We start from the raw sequence: 21760 nt of genomic DNA on the forward strand, positions 1-21760 counted from the left end.
CTGCGCCGATTCACAAAATGGCCGCCGCCCCGGAGACACCCCCGAAACCCCGCGGCCGACCTCAGATGTTTACTTCCGGGGCGCACGCGCTGGCTCGCTCCCTCCCTCGACATGTGAGCTGGGCAGGAGCGGCTTGTGTATGTGGACAGGGGATGATTGTCACTTCCAAGTTGCAGTATTATCAACCCCACCATCTCCTAAATCATGAGACAAACTCTTACATGAAATTTGGTAAGAAAGCATGACTTGGATTTTTTTTTTGGTTTATAAATCTCATTAGTGGCTTTAAAAAAAATCTCTTAATCGGGCACAGCTCTACAACCAACAACTTGTATTTCTGTAACACCTTTAACGTAGTGAAATGCCCCAAACGCTTCACAGGAGTATTATGAGATATAAATTTGGCATAAGTAGAAATTAGATGACCAAAACCTTGGTCAAAGAGGTATGTGCAGGTGGGTGGGACAACACTTGCCTGGTTCTATTCTTATCTATCTAATTGTAGCTAGAAAATCTCCAGCAAAGGCTTCTCTTCCCACTCCAGCATCTTTATCTCTGGTGGCCCCCAAGGATCTATCCTTGGCCCCCTCATATTTTGGCAAGTAAAATCAAGGAAAACTCAAAGATGTTTTATAAGAGCAAGAGGATAATTAAAGAAAGAGTAGGGCCTATTAGCGACCATGAGGGTAATCTGTGTGTGGAGGCAAAAGATGTGGGTATGGTTCTTAATGAATACTTCGCATTTGTTTTCACAAAAGAGAGGGGCGATACAGACACTACTATCGAGGAGGAGAAAGGGTGGGTGGGGAGTCTGGTTTGCCACATGCTCCTTCCGCTGTCTGCGCTTGATTTGTGCATGCTCTGGGCGACGAGACTCGAGATGCTCAACGCCCTCCCGTATGCTCTTCCTCCACTTTGGGCGGTCTTGGGCCAGGGATTCCCAACTGCCGACTGTACATTAAAACAAACAGGCCACACAGAACAAAGTGCACCTTACAGGGAACATTGATTCCTAACACCCCCAAACTGATCATTCGTCCTGGTTGTTCCCCTCACCTTTCTGCCCCAGGGCCCAGTTTCCCCGCCTCAGTCAATCCCGACTATCCATTTACCTTTGATGCTAGGTTGGGCTCGAGGACACTGTTCACGTTCTCTTCGAACTCCCAGTCCAGCTCTGGGGTGAAGATGCTCAGCAGGTCACCAGCTCAGAGCTCAATGCCAGCTAACAGAGAGCTGGCAGAGCACAGCAGGCAGGCGGCGACTCACAGCTGGAAGTCAAACCCTACCCCTGTCTGGCGGCATGTTTCATCATCATCGCTGCTGCACAAGAGGGCGGAGGCCCAGCTCCTGGTCCCATAAGAACATAAGAAATAGGAGCAAGAGTAGGCCATTTGGCCTTTCGAGCCTTCAATAAGATCATGGCTGATCTGATCTTGGCCTCAACTGCATTTCCCCATAACCCTTCACATCCTTATCGTTCAAAAATCTGTATCTCCACCTTAAATATATTCAATGACCCAGCCTCCACAGCTCTTTGGGGTAGAGAATTCCAAAGATTCACGACCCGCTGAGAGAAGAAATTCTTCCTCATTTCCCCTTTTAATGGGATGAATTATTCTGAAACTATGGCCCCTAGTTCTAGATTTCCCCCATGAGGAAAAACATCCTCTCTGCATCTACCCTGTCAAGCCCCCTCAGAATCTTATCCATTTCAATAAGATCACCACTCATTATTCTAAACTCCAATGAGGTCGAACCTGCTTAACCTTTCTTCATAAGACAACCCCTTCATCTCAGGAATCAACCTAGTGAACCTTCTCTGAACTGCCTCCAATGCAAGTATATTCCTCCTTAAATGAGACCAAAACTGTATGCGGTACTTCAGGTGTGGTCTCACTAACTTTTTGTGTTTCATTCACAAGGACCCCCAGATCCCTCTGTACAGCAGCATTTTGCAATCTCTCCCCATTTAACTAATAATTTGCTTTTTTATTTTTCCTACCGAAGTGGATAACTCATATTTTCCCACATTATACTCCACCTGCCAATTTTTGCCCAAGCATTTAGCCTGTCTATATCCCTTTGCAGATTATTTGCTCCCTCCTCACTACTTGCTTTCCCATCTATCTTTATATCATCAGCAAATTTGGCTACATTACACTCAGTCCCTTTATCTAAATCATTAATATAGATTGTAAATAGTTGAGGCCCCAGCACGGATCCCTGTGGCATCCCGCTAGTTACAATTTGACAACCTGAAAATGACCCATTTATCCCGACACTCTGTTAGTTCATCAGGCCCAGTCCTGCCTCGGCCGTGAAGCCTGGAGCACCTAGAGCGGGCTCAGCCGCACATGCCGGCATGATCCGGGACCCTTCAGGAGGAGCACATCACAGATCTTTAAGGGTTTTAAAGTTGAATAAAAATCCGCCGGTACAAGATCCAGACCCGCTCCCCTGGCGGCAGTTTCAAGGTCCCCCTACCCCCAAAATTGCAGGACCTCCAAAATTGCAGGATGCATGCGCGGCTTGGAAGAGGCTGAAGTCACTAAATATGACATGTCATTAAACTGGAACTGCGCAGGCGCAAGAAATTCTAAAGGAGAATCATGACTTTACAGTTGCCTCGCGAGATCACGAGTTGGGACAATCATGTCTCGCAAGAGTTGCATTACTGAAATTGTGAAAGTAATTCAATAAATCGGAAGAGTGATCCTGCTTTTATTTAATAGAATTGGGCAGCAGAATTGTACTGGACAAAATAAAAGCAATGTTTCTCTCCTGTATGTAGAGCTCGCACTCACATTTTCCCCAATCTCACCGAATTATATAGAATGTACAACACAGAAACAGACCATTCGGCACATCTGGTCTATGCTGGTTTTATACTCCAGACGAGCCTCCTCCCACCCCTCTTCATCTAATCCTATCGGCATATCCTCCCATTCCTTTCTCCCTCATGTACTTATCTAGCTTCCCATTAAATGCATCTATGCTATTCACCTCAGCTACTCCTTGAGGTAGCGAGTTCCACATTCTAACCACTGCTTCTATCTCTACCATACACCAAAAACAAACGGTGAAAGCTGTGTTGAAATAGATTCTGAAAATGGTTCCTTAAACTGGCACAAATCATGGTTTACAACTCATTTTAATGAACATGTTGGAGTAAGAATTTTTGGGGGATTGGAGTATCTCCAAAGTTCTCCCAGGTTAGGGCTGCCAACTCTCTAGGATTGTCCTGGAGTCTTCAGGCATTAAGGATTAATCTCCTGATGTAGCTGCAAGGAGAAAGGGCCCAATTTCTCCAAACCTCTCACTGCAAACTGGAGATGGAAGTCGGCCTCATGGTATTCATGCCTCTGCCAAAGCCGCATTCTTGAGGATTTGGCTAAAGTTCTACTCAACGTCTCTTGCCCCGCACTGAATCCCATTCCCCCCGCACCTCCACCCTTGCTGACGTACATTAGCTTCCCATTACAACAGCTTAAATTTAAAATGTGCGCTCCGGTCTTTAAATCCCACCATGGACTCACATCACACTATCTCTGCAACCTCCTCCAGCTCTAAATTTTCACCCTATTCTCAAACTCCATTCCTCTGATTATAGTCACTTGTGTACCGCCATTCCTTCACCCTACCATGGGAGGCAGAACCTTCAGGCAACTGGGACGTTATTCTCTTGCATTCCTTCCCATAACTTCTTTGCCCTCCTTTTAAAGCTCTAAGCTCATTTCTTCGACCAAGCTTTTGGTTATCACTCCTGATGTTTCCTGGCTTGGTATCTGTTCTCCATATACCCATCTGGGAAGTGCCATGGGATATCATTACTTGAAAAGGCTCTGCATAAATACAATATAAAGAATTGGATCTGCGTTGAAGTAGCCGTCTACCAGGACCCCGCATGTACTTGTATTAAAATCAACAATTGGAATTGACAACCCTTGTATCTTGCAATCAATAGTTTAGGGTTCCCTATTGTGTTATGCAGAACCATAATACTATACTTGGGGATAGTGATCATACCCACCGATTAGCCCATTGTTTAATAGTGGGTTAAGTGCATTAAATTCTGCAGTCTGTTAACAACAGAGTTTTGCAAAGAAGAGCATTATATTCTTTCAGAAAAACCTGGAACATAGTGAGGCCATCCCTTATGATGTCACACATTAACTCATGGATGAAGACATTGAATAAAATGGACAACAGGAGACAACTTTGCATCTCTTGTTTTGAGATAGCTAGGTTCAGAGGATTTTCCGTGGATTTGGAGCTGGATAAAATCCCAGATAAAATCCAAGATTGATCATTTATTCCCATATATTCCCACTCGGTACCTTAAGGCACAAGATGGAACACATTTGGAGGAGAGGGGGAGAGAGGGAAATCAATGAAGGGAATGTAAGTGGGTTTCCTTAATCCATAAAATGCTCTGCAATCTCAATCACCACCTATCTTATACAACTCAAGAGCAGGGTGGATTTTACGCTCATAACTGTTTATGCAACAACCCAAAGAACCACATTAAGATCCACTGATAAGATGGCTCTGTTTTCTGACTCACTATGATCCCCCTTTTTCAGAATACAAATCCCCCAAACAAAATCCTATTCACAAGCTTCAGATAGGGGCTCCAAGACAACATTGATGGTGTTTGATCAAGTGCCCACCTTGATGGTTCCTGGCATTGCTTTTCAAGACCAATGCCAGTAATCAAATGACAGAATATCTGTGATTTCTGCCTAGTCTCATCTCTTGCCTACAGTAGCTTTCAGGAATTCGGCATGAATACCATCCAAGGCTGGTGTTCCATAGTTAGCTAGATGATCCAGTACAGCTCAAAGGCAATACACTATGCTAATTGTGTAGGATACTTCTTCAGTTTTTCTAATCTCAATGCAGATAGGTCCCATCTGTGGCCAATTGTGACTAGTCCTTTCTCCAAATCCTCAGGATGCTCTAACTAGTTTGTTGGAGCGCACCAGAGTTGTAGCCCAGAGGAATGTCTTCGACCATAAATGATGACAAGTTTTAGTCAGTAGAAAAGCAATTAGGTTCACTTTAATGTAATTGTGCACCTTGTAGATAAATGCAGCATCCCCCCACCCCGATCCAATTTAATCTCCATAATGACCCGACTGGTCCCACAATCTGGCACGTCATAATCGACCTTTGCAGTAGTTCTTGATTGCTCTAAAGAGGCTTCAAGTACCATTTAAAAAAACTTGTGTTTTCATCCAAAAATAACCTTAAAAAGGACACTGTTTAAATCGAGCAGGCTCTAGCTGAATTTTGACTTTGGCTACAGCAGCAATTAATTAACCAAAATATTTGCTGTTGAATTCACCCTCTCAGCAGTCACACAGACCAAGTTCCAGACTTTGCGGCTGGCGATATTATTCTTGTGATTGAGCACTTTGGTGCAATTACTGAGGTGTCATAAGCCGCTGCAATTTGACAGGCACCCTTTGTCACTCGGCAGCAAAGAGCTGCGCTTTTGACAAAAAAGAGAAACTGCCAGTCTGAGGATTTGCAGTAGTGAAAAGAGCCATATAATTGAACCTCAGAAAGGAACTAAGGAGCACCTCTACAGGAAGGATTGAGATTGCCATTGAAGCTGCAGGCCTGACACATTGCAATCACCCATAAAGAGCAATGGATAGTTAGCAAACCATTCTGCAAGGCCATCCAGAGATAGACCTATGGTGTTTGAGTCCTCTGTTGCTTAGCATCATACAGCTTCCAGGGTATGTAGGCCTTGAGGCCTTGGCTTGGCATCTCATAAGCCAAGGCCTCAAACCCTTAAAAGATGTATTTGCCCAAACGAGGAGAGACTAGGACATCCCAACTTCCCAGGCAAATATGTCCCAGGCAACGATCAGAGGCATTCTCCAGGCTCTATATCCAGCTCCAGAAGCAATTTTACTTGGCACCTATGGAACTGCAGGCAATGATCTGTGATCATTCAACACAGTCTACTCATGGGAAAGGAATTTCTGATCTCCGGCCTCTTACAGCTCATGGAATTGGCATTCCAGCTGGCAAAAAGACTAGCCCTTTGAGAAGAATCTTTTCACTTGCGAGATGGAGAAATCCCTCATGCAGTTCAAAGATGTTGACTGTTGTAGCATCCAGATGAACATGCGTGTCACTCAGACTTGTGGCAAATAGCATTCAGCATACTGAGCAAACAAATTTCTGCCCCCTCTCCAGCCCAAACTGAACCTCAAGAGGTGCTGGTTCTAGACAACAGCAACAAATGATGGAGATTATGCCAAGCTCTTCATCAGGGTCCTTAAGGCACCCACAGTCAGGTCTCTCAGCTTTGAACCAGTTGGTCATGTGACCACACAAAGATCCTGGCACCACTATCCAACCCAGCCAACAGCTTACCAGTGTAGAAAATTGCAAAGTTCAGCCCACTTTCTGTTGCTCCATAACTGCTGCATTCATCAGCAGACTGGCCTCAGCCTTGTCAGATCGCCCATTTGCCTCCTTTGCTGAGAAGGTTTGTCTCTAATAAAGGCACTCCAGGAATAGACTGGTCATTAAGGACCAGAATCATTACTTGCTTTAGCACAACTCCTGCAGGCCCAGGACAAGCATGAATTCACTGTCTACTTTATTACACAGTAGATGTATATTTGTGCCTTTGACTGAATTACCACTTGCATAAAAGTGAGTCCACTACTGTGTATTCTGTACACTTTCATAATCCCCAAAACAAGCTCCAAAGTATGGTTAGGGTTGCAAGCCACCATAGGTGCACCCGAGTCACAGTAAACACCTGAGGGTGGGCGAGAGACAAAGAGAAGTGGAATAGATGTTGATTATGGGGACAGAGAAAGGAAGACAGAGAGGCCAGATGGTGAAGGCCTCCAATGCCCACAGAACAGGGAATCAAGAACTTCTCCCTTTATACACAGATTTTCATTACACAGAGGCCTTCGGACAATCCAATAATCACCCCACTCTCCACTGCCATCACCAGGACGTAATCCTCAAAAAGGATCTTTAAGCTAGGCAGATCTTGGACACTAGCCGGGATTTCTCCCACATCAGGGCACATGCTCAGTTTGTACAATCCAAATTCAGCTCAAAGTTTTGAGCAAAATTAAGTCTAAGCCCAGATTTTTGGGAGAGGCTGGGACATTCAAGTGAAAAGAAAGCATCAAAACAAAGACAATTCAACAGAGAAATCTAATGTTATAGAAAAATGCATTAGACATTTCAGTTACAAATAAAAAACAAAAACTAGAAACATTTTCAGAAAGCATTTTCAACAATTTGCAGGGGTAAAGACAATAGAGCACCCCCCAGTGGCCAAAGTCTGCAACTATAGCTATGTATTAAGTGCCGTAACAATTGGAAAATCTTAAAAGTATCACAATCAAAAGGTTACATAGAAATTTTCATTAGAAACTCAACAGACATATACATTTTAATATAACAGATTTCATACACTTAACTTACGAAGCAATATCACGAGATACATTCTTATAACAAAGCTTATTGTCTAGTGTGCATCCATAGGACATAAGAGCTCAAAAGGGATATTATAGATCAAATCTATCAATCGGGTACTGGAACCAGCCAGATGGACCAAGATGATTTTTTTCTCCTAGTCCAGTACATTCCGATATTCCAACATGAGGTTGCCTCAAATAATCATCTTATGTTAATCACATATGTTTACTCAAATATCCCAGTAATTAAGTGTAACACAATCAAAAGCCACTTCTACTCACTAGATAGATAGAAAACATTAGTTCTCAGGAACTATGAACCATTTCCAAAACCAATTAAATCTATTTTTTTCCAAAGCTACCAATAGGAAACAGCAAAGATCCTGACAGTGCAGAAAAATGAAAGTAGTGAATCTTGTCACTGCAGACCACATTTTACAATGTCTACACTACGGCAGGACTTTCTAACATGTACTGAAAAAAAGTGAGGGAGAAAATTACATTAAGGATTCCCATCCCATTTCCTGCCTCTGACAACTTGAGTACTGTCAAATCAGATGGACATCCATAATGCCAGATTCTCACCCACTCTTTTATCTTCCTGAGTTTCCATAGCCCTGAACCTGCTTTCTCTAGTTTCTCTCACAGCTTCCTTCATATCTTGTTCAAGCTCATTTTGTACAAGAGACCCAACTCTTGCTCATTTGACCTCATTCCCACTAAACTGCTGACTACCCAACTTCCCAACCTGGCACCCATGTGAGCTGACATTGTAAATGTTTCTCTTTCCTCAGGTACTGTGCATTTCTCTTTCATAAATGTAACATGGAACATAGAAAATAGGTGCAGGAGTCGGCCATTTGACCCTTCGAGCCTGCACCACCATTCAATATCATGGCTGATCATTCATCTCAGTACCCCTTTCCCGCTTTCTCTTCATACCCCTTGATCCCTTTAGCCACAAGGGCCATATCTAACTCCCTTTTGAATATATCTGTGGTAGAGAATTCCACAAGTTAACAACTCTGAGTGAAGAAGTTTCTCCTCATCTCAGTCCTAAATGGCTTACCCCTTATCCTTAGACTGTGACCCCTGGTTCTGGACTTCCCCAACATCGGGAACATTCTTCCTGCATCTAACCTGTCCAATCCCGTCAGAATTTTATATGTTTCTATGAGATGCCCTCTCATTCTTCTAAACTCCAGTGAATACAGGCCAAGTCGATCCAGTCTCTCCTCATATCAGTCCTGCCATCCCAGGAATCAGTCTGGTGAACCTTCGCTGCACTCCCTCAATAGCAAGAAGGTCCTTCCTCAGATTAGGAGACCAAAACTGAACACAATATTCCAGGTGAGGCCTCACCAAGGCCCTGTACAACTGCAGTAAAACCTCCCTGTTCCTATACTCAAATCCCCTAGCTATGAAGGGATGATATCAGGGCAGTTGTGAGGGATGATATTGGCTCCAATGAACAAAATGTTGAATCATTGTGGGTGGAGATTAGAGATAGTAAGGGGAAATAGTCACTGGTCGGCGTAGTTTATAGGCCCCCAAATAATAACTTCATGGTGGGGCGGGCAATAATCAAGGGAATAATGGAGGCATGTGAAAAAGGAACGGCAGTAGTTATGGGGGATTTTAACCTACATATCGATTGGTCAAATCAAATTGCAGGGGGTAGCCTGGAGGAGGAATTCATAGAATGCATACGGGATTGTTTCTTAGAACAGTATGTAACAGAGCCTACAAGGGAGCAAGCCATTTTGGATCTGGTCCTGTGTAACGAGACAGGAAAAATAAACGATCTCCTCGTAAAAGATCCTCTCGGAATGAGTGATCACAATATGGTTGAATTTGTAATACAGATTGAGGATGAGGAAGTTGTGTCAGAAACGAGAGTACTATGCTTAAACAAAGGGGACTACAGTGGGATGAGGGCAGAGTTGGCTAAAGTAGACTGGAAACAAGGACTAAACGGTGGCACAATTGAGGAACAGTGGAGGACTTTTAAGGAGCTCTTTCATAATGCGCAACAAAAATATATTCCAGTGAAAAAGAAGGGCGGCAAGAGAAGAGATAACCAGCTGTGGATAACCAAGGAAATAAAGGAAAGTATCAAATCAAAGACCAATGCGTATAAGGTGGCCAAGGTTAGTGGGAAACTAGAGGATTGGGAAGATTTTAAGCAACAGCAAAGAATGACTAAAAAAGCAATAAAGAAAGGGAAGATAGATTACGAAGGTAAACTTGCGCAAAACATAAAAACAGATCGTAAAAGCTTTTACAGATATATAAAACGGAAAAGAGTGACTAAAGTAAATGTTGGTCCCTTAGAAGATGAAAAGGGGGATTTAATAATGGGAAATGTGGAAATGGCTGAGACCTTAAACAATTATTTTGCTTCCGTCTTCACAGTGGAAGACACAAAAACCATGCCAAAAATTGCTGGTCATAGGAATGTGGGAAGGGAGGACCTTGAGATGATCACTATCACTAGGGAGGTAGTGCTGGACAGACTAATGAGATTGAAGATAGACAAGTCCCCTGGTCCTGATGAAATGCATCCCAGGGTATTAAAAGAGATGGCGGAAATTATAGCAGATGCATTTGTTATAATCTACCAAAATTCTCTGGACTCTGGGGAGGTACCAGCGGATTGGAGAGCAGCTAATGTAACGCCTCTGTTTAAAAAAGGGGGCAGGCAAAAGGCAGGTAACTATAGGCCAGTTAGTTTAACATCTGTAGTGGGGAAAATGTTTGAAACTATCATTAAGGAAGAAATAGCGGGACATCTGAATAGGAATAGTGCAATCAAGCAGACGCACATGGATTCATGAAAGGGAAATCATGTTTAACTAACTTACTGGAATTCTTTGAGGATGTAACAAGCATGGTGGATAGAGGTATTTAGATTTCCAAAAGGCATTCGATAAGGTGCCACACAAAAGGTTACTGCAGAAGATAAAGGTACGCGGAGTCAGAGGAAATGTATTAGCATGGATAGAGAATTGGCTGGCGAACAGAAAGCAGAGAGTCGGGATAAATGGGTCCTTTTCGGGTTGGAAATCAGTGGTTAGTGGTGTGCCACAGGGATCAGTGCTGGGACCACAACTGTTTACAATATACATAGATGACCTAGAGGAGGGGACAGAGTGTAGTGCAACAAAATTTGCAGATGACACTAAGATTAGTGGGAAAGCGGGTTGTGTAGAGGACACAGAGAGACTGCAAGGAGATTTGGATAGGTTAAGTGAATGGGCTAAGGTTTGGCAGATGGAATACAATGTCGGAAAGTGTGAGGTCATCCACCTTGGGGAAAAAAAACAGTAAAAGGGAATATTATTTGAATGGGGAGAAATTACAACATGCTGTGGTGCAGAGGGACCTGGGGGTCCTTGTGCATGAAACTCTTTTTGGGTCCTTGTGCATGAACCCCAAAAGGTTAGTTTGCAGGTGCAGCAGGTAATCAGGAAGGCAAATGGAATGTTGGCCTTCATTGCGAAAGGGATGGAGTACAAAAGCAGGGAGGTGTTGTTGCATCTGTATAAGGTATTGGTAAGGCCGCACCTGGAGTACTGCGTGCAGTTTTGGTCACCTTACTTAAGGAAGGATATACTAGTTTTGGAAGGGGTACAGAGACGATTCACTCGGCTGATTCGAGAAATGAGGGGGTTAACTTATGATGATAGATTGAGTAGACTGGGTCTTTACTCCTTGGAGTTCAGAAGGATGAGGGGTGATCTTATAGAAACATTTAAAATCATGAAAGGGATAGACAAGATAGAGGCAGAGAGGTTGTTTCCATTGGTGGGGGAGACTAGAACTAGGGGGCACAGTCTCAAAATACGGAGGAGCCAATTTAAAACCGAGTTGAGAAAGAATTTCTTCTCCCAGAGGGTTGTGAATCTGTGGAATTCTCTGCCCAAGGAAGCAGTTGAGGCTGGCTCATTGAATGTTTTCAAGTCAAAGATAGATAGATTTTTAAGCAATAAGGGAATTAAGGGTTACGGGGAGAGGGCGGGTAAGTGGAGTTGAGTCCACGACCAGATCAGCCATGATCTTATTGAATGGCGGAGCAGGCTCGAGGGGCTAGATGGCCTACTCCTGTTCCTAATTCTTATGTTCTTATGTTCTTATACCATTTGCCTTCTTTACTGTCTGCTGTACCTGTTTACCAATTTTCAATGACTGATATACCATGACACCCAGGTCTCGTTGCACCTTCCCTTTTCCTATCTGTCGCCATTCAGATAATGTTCTGCCTTCCTGTTTTTGCCACCAAAGTGGATAACCTCACATTTATCCACATTATGCTGCATCTGCTATGCATTTGCCTACTCACCTAACCTGTCTAAGTCACCCTGCAGCCTCTTAGCATCCTCCTCACAGCTCATACCGCCACCCAGCTTTGTGTCATCTGCAAACTTGGAGATAATACACTCAATTCCTTCATCTAAATCATTGATGTATATTGTAAATAGCTGGGGTCCCAGCACTGAGCCCTGCGGCACCCCACTAGTCACTGCCTGCCATTCTGAAAAGGACCAGTTTATCCCGACTCTCTGCTTCCTGTCTGCCAACCAGTTCTCTATCCACATCAATAAATTACCCCCAATACCATTTGCTTTAATTTTGTACACTAATCTCTTGTGTGGGACCTTGTCAAAGCCTTTTGAAAGTCCAAATACATCACATCCACTGGTTCTCCCTTGTCCACTCTACTAGTTACATCCTCAAAAAACTCGATTTGTCAAGCATGATTTCCTTTTCATAAATCCATGCTGACTTGGACCGATCCTGTCACTGCTTTCCAAATGCGCTGCTATTTCATCCTTAATAATTGATTCCAACATTTCCCCACTACCGATGTCAGGCTAACTTGTCTATAATTCCCCGTTTTCTCTTTCCTTTTTTAAAAAGTGGTGTTACATTAGCTACCATCCAGTCATCATCCTCCTCCTCAAAAAAACCCTTGAACCCTCTGTCATTGCAAACTACTGCACAATCCCCAACCTCCCTATCCTCTTCAAAGTCCTTGAAGTGCTGTCACCTCCAAATTCCATACCCATCTTTCCTGCAACTAGACGTTAAAATCTCTCCAATCAGGTTTCTGCACCTGCCACAGCACTGAAATGGGGTGCCCTAAACAAAGTCACAGATGACATCCTCCGTTACCATTGTGTATTATCTCTCCTTGTCCTCTCCAACCTTTCTGCAGCATTTGACACAATCAAGGATAACGCTCTCCTTCAACACCTGTCTTCCATAGTGTAACTCAGAGACCGTCATTCCTTGGTTCCACTGTTGCCTATCTGATTGAGTCAGAGCATTTCCTGCAATGGCTTCTCTTCCCACCCCCGCATTGTTACCTCCAAAGCTCCCCAAGGATTTATCCTTAAATCCCACTTCTTCCTAATCTACTGCCCCTTAATGATATCATTTGCTGACGTAGGATCAGCTTCCACATGTATGCTGATGACGCCCAGCACCATCTCTTCATCTTTTTCAACCCCACCTGTGTGTCGTCAGACTGCATGTCCAATGTCCCATCTTGAATAAGCCTGAAATTCCTCCAATTAAACATTGGGAAGACAGAAGCTATCGTCTTTGGCCCCCACCACAAACTCCATATCCTTGCCGATTCCATCCAGACCAGATTGAACCAGACTGTTAGTAACCTCAGCATCCGATTTGACTGCATATCCTTTCCACCACAAAGACCCGCCTACTTCTTCATCCATAACATCACCTGCGCCAACCGCTGCCTCAGCCCATCTGCTACTGAAACCTTCATCTATTCTTGTCACCTCCAGAGCCAACTATTCGAATGCACTCCTGGATGAGCTCTTATTCTCCAACCTCCGTATACATCAGCTCATCAAAAAATTAAAAGCTCAGCTGCCTGAGTCGGGAGCAGCGTCGAGGAGGTACGTGGAGAGGCAGTCGGGACTTCGACGAGAGGCCTATAAAAGGCACAGCAGGGAGTCCGGGGCCCAGTGTTGAGGAGGTGCGTGGAGAGGCGTGCTTGTGCAGCTACAGGGAGAAGGCAAAAAAGTAGTAGAAAGAAATAGAAAAGTGACGTCACAGCCAAGGGGGTAAGTAATTGGTAAGTAGTTTTTTCTTTATTCTCTTCTATATCAGTGAGTAACTTTTAACACTGTTGTTGCCAATTTAAGTTAATCTAAGGGGTAAATCATGGCAGGAGAGCTCGGACACATGTTATGCTCCTCCTGTACTATGTGGGAAATCAGGGATGCCTCCGGTGTCCCTGAAGACTACGTGTGCGGAATTGGAGCTGAAGGTGGATTCACTCTGGAGCATCCACGATGCTGAGAATGACGTGAATAGCACGTTTAGTGAGTTGGCCTTACCGCAGGTAAAGGGTCCATAGCCAGAGAGGGAATGGAAGACCAACAGGAAGAGCAGTGCAAGGAAGGTAGTGCAGGGTTCCCTGCGGTCATCCCCCTGCAAAACAGATACACCGCTTCGAGTACTGTTGAGGGGATGACTCATCAGGGGGGAGCAGCAGCAGCCAAGTTCATGGCACCGTGGCTGGCTCTGCTGCACAGGAGGGCAGAAAAAAAGAGTGGGAGAGCAATAGTGATAGGGGATTCAATTGTAAGGGGAATAGATAGGCGATTCTGCAGCCGCAACCGAGACTCCAGGATGGTATGTTGCCCCCCTGGGTGCAAGGGTCATGGAGGTCTCAGAGCGGGTGCAGGACATTCTGAAAAGGGAGGGTGAGCAGCCAGTTGTTGTGGTGCACATTGGTACCAACAATACAGGTAAAAAACGGGATGAGGTCCTACGAGACGAATTTAAGGAGCTAGGAGCTAAATTAAAAAGTAGGAACTCAAAAGTAGTAATCTCAGGATTGCTACCAGTGCCACGTGCTAGTCAGAGTAGGAATCGCAGGATAACTCAGATGAATATGTGGCTTGAGCAGTGGGGCAGCAAGGAGGGATTCAAATTCCTGGGGCATTGGAACCGGTTCTGGGGAAGGTGGGACCAGTACAAACCGGACGGTCTGCACCGAGGCAGGACCGGAACCAATGTCCGAGGAGGAGTGTTTGCTGGTGCTGTTGGGGAGGAGTTAAACTAATATGGCAGGGGGATGGGAACCAATGCAGGGAGACAAAGGGAAACAAATTAAAGACAGAAGCAAAAGACAGAAAGGAGATGAGTAAAAGTGGAGGGCAGAGAAACCCAAGGCAAAAAACAAAAAGGGCCACTTTGCAGCAAAATTCTAAATGGTCTAAGTGTGTTAAAAAGGCAAGTCTTAAGGCTCTGTGCCTCAATGCGAGGAGTATACGGAATAAGGTGGACGAATTAACTGTGCAGATAGCAGTTAACGGATACGATGTGGTTGGCATCACGGAGACATGGCTCCAGGGTGACCAAGGCTGGGAACTCAACATCCAAGGATACTCAACATTTAGGAAGGATAGACAGAAAGGAAAAGGAGGCGGGGTGGCGTTGCTGGTTAAAGAGGAAATTAAGGCAATTGTAAGGAAAGACATTAGCTTGGATGATGTGGAATCGGTATGGGTGGAGCTACGGAATACCAAGGGGCAGAAAACGCTAGTGGGAGTTGTGTACAGACCTCCAAACAGTAGTAGCGATGTTGGGGAGGGCATCAAACAGGAAATTAGGGGTGCATGCAATAAAGGTGCAGCAGTTATCATGGGTGACTTTAATATGCATATAGATTGGGCTAACCAAACTGGGAACAATACGGTGGAGGAAGATTTCCTGGAGTGCATAAGGGATGGATTTTTTTAGACCAATATGTCGAGGAACCAACTAGGGGGGAGGCCATCTTAGACTGGGTGTTGTGTAATGAGAGGGGATTAATTAGCAATCTCGTTGTGCGAGGCCCCTTGGGGAAGAGTGACCATAATATGGTGGAATTCTACATTAGAATGGAGAATGAAACAGTTAATTCAGAGACTATGGTCCAGAACTTAAAGAAGGGTAACTTTGAAGGTATGAGGCGTGAATTGGCTAGGATAGATTGGCGAATGATGCTTAAGGGGTTGACAGTGGATGGACAATGGCAGACATTTAGAGACCGCATGGATGAACTACAACAATTGTACATCCCTGTCTGGCGTAAAAATAAAAAAGGGAAGGTGGCTCAACCGTGGCTATCAAGCGAAATCAGGGATAGTATTAAAGCCAAGGAAGTGGCATACAAATTGGCCAGAAATAGCAGCAAACCCGGAGACTGGGAGAAATTTAGAACTCAGCTGAGGAGGACGAAGGGTTTGATTACAGCAGGGAAAATAGAATACGAGAGGAAGCTTGCAGGGAACATTAAAATGGACTGCAAAAGCTTCTAGATATGTGAAGAGAAAAAGGTTAGTAAAGACAAACGTAGGTCCCCTGCAGTCAGAATCAGGGGAAGTCATAACTGGGAACAAAGAAATGGCAGACCAATTGAACAGGTACTTTGGTTCGGTATTCACTAAGGAGGACACAAACAACCTTCCGGATATAAAAGAGGTCAGAGGGTTTAGTAAGAAGGAGGAACTGAGGAAAATCCTTATTAGTCGGGAAATTGTGTTGGGAAAATTGATGGGACTGAAGGCCGATAAATCCCCAGGGCCTGATGGTCTGCATCCCCGAGTACTTAAGGAGGTGGCCTTGGAAATAGCGGATGCATTGACAGTCATTTTCCAACATTCCATAGACTCTGGATAAGTTCCTATGGAGTGGAGGGTAGCCAATGTAATCCCACTTTTTAAAAAGGAGGGAGAGAGAAAACAGGGAATTATAGACCGGTCAGCCTGATATCGGTAGTGGGTAAAATGATGGAATCAATTATTAAGGATGTCATAGCAGCGCATTTGGAAAGAGGTGAAATGATAGGTCCAAGTCAGCATGGATTTGTGAAAGGGAAATCATGCTTGACAAATCTTCTGGAATTTGTTGAGGATGTTTCCAGTAGAGTGGACAAGGGAGAACCAGTTGATGTGGTGTATTTGGACTTTCAGAAGGCTTTCGACAAGGTCCCACACAAGAGATTAATGTGCAAAGTTAAAGCACATGGGATTGGGGGTAGTGTGCTGACGTGGATTGAGAACTGGTTGGCAGACAGGAAGCAAAGAGTAGGAGTAAATGGGTACTTTTCAGAATGGCAGGCAGTGGACTAGTGGGGTACCACAAGGTTCTGTGCTGAGGCCCCAGCTGTTTACATTGTACATTAATGATTTAGACGAGGGGATTAAATGTACTATCTCCAAATTTGCAGATGACACTAAGTTGGGTGGCAGTGAGAGCTGCAAGGAGGATGCTATGAGGCTGCAGTGTGACTTGGATAGGTTAGGTGACTGGGCAAATGCATGGCAGATGAAGTATAATGTGGATAAATGTGAGGTTATCCACTTTGGTGGTAAAAACAGAGACAAACTATTATCTGAATGGTGACAGATTAGGAAAAGGGGAGGTGCAACGAGACTTGGGTGTCATGGTACATCAGTCATTGAAGGTTGGCATGCACGTACAGCAGGCGGTTAAGAAAGCAAATGGCATGTTGGCCTTCATAGCGAGGGGATTTGAGTACAGGGGCAGGGAGGTGTTACTACAGTTGTACAGGGCCTTGGTGAGGCCACACCTGGAGTATTGCGTACAGTTTTGGTCTCCTAACTTGAGGAAGGGCCTTCTTGCTATTGAGGGAGTGCAGCGAAGGTTCACGAGACTGATTCCCGGGATGGCGGGACTTACATATCAAGAAAGACTGGATCAACTGGGCTTGTATTCACTGGAGTTCAGACGAATGAGAGGGGATCTCATAGAAACGTTTAAAATTCTGATGGGTTTAGACAGGGTAGGTGCAGGAAGAATGTTCCCAATGTTGGGGAAGTCCAGAACCAGGGGTCACAGCCTAAGGATAAGGGGTAAGCCATTTAGGACCGAGATGAGGAGAATCTTCTTCACCCAGAGAGTGGTGAACCTGTGGAATTCTCTATCACAGAAAGTTGTTGAGGCCAATTCACTAAATATATTCAAGAAGGAGTTAGATGCAGTCCTTACTACTAGGGGAATCAAGGGGTATGGCGAGAAAGCAGGAATGGGTACTGAAGTTGCATATTCAGCCATGAACTCATTGAATGGCGGTGCAGGCTCGAAGGGCCGAATGGCCTACTCCTGCACCTATTTTCTATGCCTATCCCAAACCATCTCCCACTCACCCATCCTTGCTGACTAACAATGGCTCCTGGTCCCCAGTGCAGAATTTAAAATTCTCATCCTTGAGTTTAAATCCCTTCATGGCCTTGCCCCTCCCTATATCTGTAACCTACTCCAGCCATAGAGCACTCCCTCCTCCCCCAAATTTTCCATTCCTCTTGTGCATCCTCCTCACTGTTCGTCCAACAATTAGCAACTGTGTCTTCAGCTGTCCAGGCTCCATGCTCAAAGTACCTCCCTAAACCCCTTCCCACCACTCTCCTGTCAGACCCTCCTTAAAACCCACCTCTTGGACCACTCCTTCCAATATCTCCTTATTTGGATCGGCATCCATTTTTATCTGATTATGCTTCTGTGAATCACTTTGGGACATTTTTCTACATTGATAGAACTGTATCAATGCAAGTTGTTGTTGATGTTCCTTCTGCATTTTTGGCGGTTCGAGAGGAAGAAAGGCTAGAATAAGTTGAAGAGGCATGTTTGTGTCCTTTTCAGTAGGATTGAAATGCAGTTTCAAGATATTTTCTGATAAGTAATGTGGGATACAATAGGATGAGATGGGAAAGGCGCATAAAATGTCGACAATCCTACAGCTGACTCCTACCCTCAGACTTCCCTCATCTCCAATTGTAGTGTCCACTTCCCAGGAGCTCCCAAATGATGATTAGCCTCTTACTCATTCTCATGGTCTTTCAGGTATCTTCCTTTCATAGCTGCTAAAAATTTGCTTTTGCTGTGTTGTTTCAGGCCTTTAAATCCTTCAACATTCAAAGGTGACACCCCACAATGGTGAGCACCCAGTGATTGGTGTTCCTGACACCAAAAGCTTACCCACGTTACGCTAATATGGCCCCAGAAACTTCGGCAGTGAGGAAGGGCGAGCTGAGAATCCTGCTCTGCCACTTCTCCATTTGGGTTTTTTCCTGAGCAGAAAATCCAGGTTTGAATCTAGCTTTGAGGGTCACACAGGTTCCTACAAAAGCAAGAGCTTCTCTCTGGCTGATGATGCCCAGACTTTGTCTTCATGATCCACACAAGTGTACCAAGGAGCCTTCAGGCTACAAGTACAGTTTCAATCCACACTCCCATTAATTTGCATTTATAGGAAGTTGCTGACACTTGCAAATCTAGGTGTTTGGGTTTAGAATGTATCCATTGAGGAAAATACTTTTCAAACCTCCCCCCCACTTCAGAATTCAAAGAGGACAAACCAGTGAATAGGAAATTGAGGGATGAATGGAAACAGAGGTGCCTGCTCTGCTGCTCTTCAAGGACTGAATGTTCAGGGTTCGGGCGCTGCAAGATCTTCTGCCACCGCACTAAATGTGTTCAACATGATACTCCAAAATCGCTGCAATGTGAGCAGGCAGAGTATGAAAAACATAGCAGCCAAGGGGAGACCAGAGAGAGGATGTGATGATACCAGAGCAGTTTGTAGGAATGAATAATGTGGACTTCAGGTTGATCCATGCAATACCCAGGACTAAGTGCTCTGGATGAACAACCAAACCATCTGGTTCAGCCACCTAGGCAAACTCACTGGGCAGCTGATATTGTCCCTGCAAGAATGCCCTCCACGAGAACTTTCAAACAACATGCTGGAAAATATATGCTTTTGTCCCCCACACTTCTGAAGCAACCTCCACTCCTTTGTTGCATCAGGCTCCAGATTGCTCACTCTGCTCCCAAACCACAACCATCCACTCTCCTTCCCTTCCCTTCCCTTTCCCCTCAACCCCGTTCCTGCCACTCTTCTCATCCCATGTACTACACACCCCCAGACCCAGACTGCCCATTCCAAACTGCTACTACCCTGCTCTAAGAACTGCATCTTGGCATGGTGGGAAGGCTTGTGTGCTTATGACCTTGAGGAAAATGCTGGTGGGAGTATAACTCCTGATAGAGCCACCTAAGCCAGATTGGCTGCTACCTTTTAACCTAACTAAATGCAGTCCACCAGCCCACCTCGTTGAGGTTGCGAGTTAGGCTAATGATCTGTTCATGTAATAATGTATTCATTATCGAGACAACAAACAAACGAGGAGTTTGTTGTAGAGGTGAAAACAGAAAAATCAACTGGGGAGAACAACGATCTGCTAGATGTATGGCAAGATGATACTCTGATGGAGTCCAATATATTGCTCTGGACAGACAGCAGTGGAAGAAATAGTTTGTGTTGTGCCACTAGACACAGGAAACTCTACCTACCCAATTCTTGCTATCACTCCCTTGCAACCTCAGCACCAACACCACACTTAAAAAAAAAATCACAAGTATGTTTCGTCAGCCTGTGTCCGTCCAATTTCAGTATCCAACTCCAACCTAATCCATGTTGGCCAACGTCTTGCTGTGTGCCTGGACAAGAAGAACAGTAACCCGTTGAAATAAAGTGCATCAGTAAAGGACCATAACCAAGAGGTTGACAGATACTTGGCGGAACATATGAATATAGGAACAGGAATAGGCTATTCATCCCCTTGAAACTGTTCTCTCATTCTATTAGATCATGGCTCAGCTGCACCTTCCAGCTTTGATTCATATACCTCGATACCAGAATCCAACAAAAAAAACATCGATCTCAGTCTTGAAAGTTTCAACTGACCAATATCCACAGCCTTTGGGGGAAAAGAGAATTGTAGATTTCTACTAAACGTGAGAAAAAGTGTCTTATGATTTCACTCCTAAATGGCCTATCTATAATTTTATTATGCCCTCTTGTTCTGGATCCCCACCACAATAAATCATTTCTCTGTATCTATCCTATCAAATCCCTCTATCATTTAAAACCTGTCAATTAAATCACCCCTCAACCTTCTAAACTCAAGGATGTATGCAACCTGTCCTCAATTTTACTCAAGCCCCAGAATCATTCTACTACCTCTATGCTGTACTCCCTTCCAAAGCCAATATATTATTCCTCAGGTGCCGTGTCTAAAACTGAACAGACTACTTCAGATGGGATCAGACCAAGGTACAGTTTAAGCATCATTTCCTCACTTTAGTTTTCCAACCCCCTCGAGATTAAGGCCAAACTTCAATTCAGCTATTTGATTACTTTTTGCACCTGTCCTCTAGCTTGAAGTGATTGTGCACATGGACACCCAAATCCCTTTTTTGCTCCTACACAGCTCATAGTCTCTTCTCCATTAAGTATTCGGATTGTCTATTTTGGATGGACACGCTTATTTGTACTGCCAAAATAACCACCATGCTCCACCCTTTGTCTATGATTGGTCCCTTTGGAGGATAGGCCACACCCTGAAGTTTCACTGGAATGTGTAACTGGATCCATTTTGACTTCCTGAAGCAACAGAGAACAGAGCTCCCCAGAATACTGCAAGGGCCAGCCAAAATGCCTTACCCCAGTCCAAGTGCATTCCTCCTCCAGCCAAAGTGCCTTACCCCAGTCCAAGTACATCCCTCCCCCAGCCAATGTGCTTTACCCCAGTCCAAGTACATGCCTCCCCCAGCACAAGTGCATCCTTCCCCACCCCACCATAGATGGGGCAGACATTGTGTATGGATTGTTAACAGGTTTATTGGATATGAAGTATATAGTGACTGTCATGACTTCTGTATATTATCCAATCCAACAATGTCCCTTGTAGGGGGTTGGAAGATCATCAGTCTTCCCGGAGAGTTCCCTCTCTCCCCTCTGATCTCCTCCTCTTCCTTCCCCTCCCCCCCTCCCCTTGCTGCTCTCGGCCCCATGCCGGCCCGGATGGGTGGGGGCGAGGGCCGGGGCCTGACTGGACGAAGAGAGTCAGGTCCTGCTTCTCAGCACCACGTGAATGGAATAATTCGGGTCGGGGTGGGAAAGAAGAGGCACGAAGATTGACAGGGGGTGGGGCTTGTTGCATGTCTCAAAAAAAGCGCAATAGGGGCATGGGGGAGCGGGGCATGACAGACGGCCATCTGAGTGCAATACAAATAGTTACATCGATTTTGGATCCAAAGTGGATGACCTCACACTTCCCTATATTGTACTCCCATTTACCAGTTTTCCCCCATTCAACTAGGTTTCTTTGTAACTTCCTGTGTCTTGTAACTTAGGGTCATCTGCAAACTTGGATATACATCTCTTGATTCCTTCATTCAAGTCA

General features: G+C 44.7%; 1 long non-coding RNA gene across 1 annotated transcript in view; it reads left to right on the forward strand.

The window, feature by feature from the left end:
* The first annotated feature begins 116 nt into the window (after positions 1-116).
* The window catches only part of LOC139273417 (uncharacterized), a 54824-nt gene continuing 33180 nt past the window's right edge, over positions 117-21760 (forward strand). The window contains exon 1 of the long non-coding RNA XR_011595100.1: positions 117-231. This is a non-coding gene — a long non-coding RNA (uncharacterized lncRNA). The remainder of the gene's footprint in view (positions 232-21760) is intronic.

This window comes from Pristiophorus japonicus, chromosome 1, assembly GCF_044704955.1.
Source record: "Pristiophorus japonicus isolate sPriJap1 chromosome 1, sPriJap1.hap1, whole genome shotgun sequence".
NCBI classification, from domain to species: domain Eukaryota; kingdom Metazoa; phylum Chordata; class Chondrichthyes; family Pristiophoridae; genus Pristiophorus; species Pristiophorus japonicus.